Source organism: Penaeus japonicus, unplaced genomic scaffold (assembly GCF_977035675.1).
Source record: "Penaeus japonicus unplaced genomic scaffold, GWHDUDI00000001_assembly GWHDUDI00000002, whole genome shotgun sequence".
In the NCBI taxonomy this organism is placed as follows: Eukaryota; Metazoa; Arthropoda; class Malacostraca; order Decapoda; family Penaeidae; genus Penaeus; species Penaeus japonicus.
The window spans coordinates 39,773,045-39,775,544 of NW_028234404.1; the positions used below are offsets into that span (position 1 = coordinate 39,773,045).

The following is a 2,500-nucleotide window of genomic DNA, read 5'->3' on the forward strand; positions in this document are numbered from 1 at the left end:
ATTTTAAAGAGTTGACAGTGCCCTAATTGCCACGAGTGCCCAAAAGACTATCAGTGTGACAAATACAAGGGTAAGCTAATTATCCCTGGGGCTTGCCCTGTAGAAGGTTAGGAAGAATTGTCTAGTTTATGCACTGTTTTTGGACAATTTTAGGCTTGATTTTTTCTGTATTTTAGATAAAGAGGGTACTTGCCATCTGTGCCATCCCTCTGTTCAATCCCTAATTCCCCTGGGGTCCCCTAAGATTGTTGGAGTTAACCCTTTCCCGACGGGGCACGCGCTACGCGAAAACCCCTATGCCGGGCCATTGCAATATTGCATTGGAAACGTCACACTGGCATGAAGCCCTGGCATCAGGAATTTAGCTGTGTCACACGAGTGTGACGCACCATCGTCATAGGGTTAAGAGAATGATAGCATTTAAAACAGATGTGGATGTCTTACTTAGAATTACTCCCCCCCCCCCCACTCTCTCTCTCTCTCCTCTCTCTCATTCTCAGTGTGCTCTTGTTGATGATAAAAGATTGAATATAGAGTACAGTCTTCTGGAAAAGAGGAAAAGCAAGAAGTCTTTGAACCCAGACTAGATTTCACACTTGTTTTCATGCAAATTTGCTCAATGGGGAGAATTTGATTAGTAACAAGTGGCAATGGATGGCATCTATAGTTGCAATGGCAAGGGCAGGCCTAAATTCTAGATAGTGTCTAAACATGTCATGACAATGGAGGCTGCTCTTTCTTCTGTGTGCTTCATAAGCATGGCTTGGAATACACTAGTTCTCAAGCTATAGCCTTCCACACACAGCCTAAGGATAAGGATAAGTCAGATATGTTGAGTAAATGCTTCGTTCGGGCTATGTCGAGCCCAGCCTATGTCAGCTAGTGATAGCTCGTAAGCCCATGCCAACTATTGTTGACTCGAGAGAATAAGTCTAAGCTTGGTCCTTACCCACAGTGATGCCCAGCCACAACAATAAGTGCTAGGTGACATAGGAGACTCACAAGCTTGAGTGGTGCTTGATATGTCAACCATACAGTTGAGAGGCCAACATGTTACCTCTGTAATAGCCTTACAGCTTGCAGCCTAAACAAATTCAAATACTTTTTTCCATTAATTACAGTGGTTATTCTTTTTACATGTATAGTGCTTACGTTGTGTAATAATATAATGTTAACCCATTGGTCGCAGTTTTAATGAAATATGTATAAAGTCGGATGGCGGGTTTACATTGTCTGGCACAGTGCCATCTGCGTCTATGACCGACTCTGCCCTGGCAGCAAATCATGCCATCCACTGTCAATGGGTTAACATGTGTAGTAAAATTAGACAAAATATTAACATCACAAGTGACTAAAATACCGTGTTTGGCTAGATTTTCAAGCACTGATGTTGGTGATAATCAGATGTTCTTTCAATTTTCTTTTAAATATACCTAGGTTGGGAATATTTCTAAGATGTGTCAGATGGTTCCAGATCATTGGTTCTTGGATCTGCATATTTCTTACCCCTGTTATCATATTTGATCTTTTCATATATAATGAGGTTTTTTTTTTATTATTGTTTGTGTAGGTAAAAGTCGATGTGGATTATTTCCTTGTTTGATTTTGTAGATTACTATATTGGTCATAATTGTATTTTTGATGGACTTTTAACCCGTTACCAACGGGGGATAGATTTACTTACACAGGCTCCAGGATGAGTTTTATTTCTGATCGAGGCAGCTTCTGCCACATAATTTGATTTTTCCCACTCCCTTTTAGTCACTCATTGTAGAGCTAGATCCATATTTGTATTGTGTTTTATTGTGTGTTTTACTGTTTTAAGAAATTTATATCTGTCATATCACAGGTTCCATCAATTCTGCAGATGACTAAAATTGTAGTTCAGGGTCCATATCAACTCATTTTTTTTCTTTATACTCAATGTGATAGAAGTATTACTGTTTTAGGGGGGGGACAAAAAGCAACTTTATTTTTTCGTATTTGTGTGCTGTCACGAACAAACATGAAACTTATAACCATCCAAAATGAAGAGATAGGGAAGAGGAAGGAAACTTGTGCTTTTGACAGTGAGTGCCACAATAAAAGGTATCCCTACTGGCACAGGGGCACATTGTTGGCATTGGGCATGGTGTAAGTCACCTTCCTCCTCTCATTCTCTCTGCACATCTTTCATCTGCGGTAATTTAGAGCAAGAGGTCAGCAACTTGCGATGTGCCATCCCTCTATAGAGATAGTGCTTGCTAGAGACCGTAGATGGGTGCCATTCAAGGCTCTCTATCCTGCTGGTGCTAGAAGAAAGTGGTGCCATCTAGGTTTTAGAAGTGAGTTGAAACCCATTTTGCTTAATATTATGGAAGTTATAATAATTATGACTGCAATTGTCAACATCACTCACTCATTACTTAGAGTACAATAAAATAACATAGTGATCCAAAATCCCCAAATGTCATGACGCCCATTGTCAGGCAAGAGGTCCTGCGTCATGTATGACGAAAAA

The 2,500-nt window shown here is 40.2% G+C and overlaps 1 protein-coding gene across 2 annotated transcripts in view; it reads left to right on the forward strand.

Moving 5' to 3' along the window:
• Nucleotides 1-2,500, forward strand: part of Tbc1d15-17 (TBC1 domain family member 15/17) — a 37,854-nt gene that overhangs the window by 1,548 nt on the left and 33,806 nt on the right. The window lies entirely within an intron of this gene.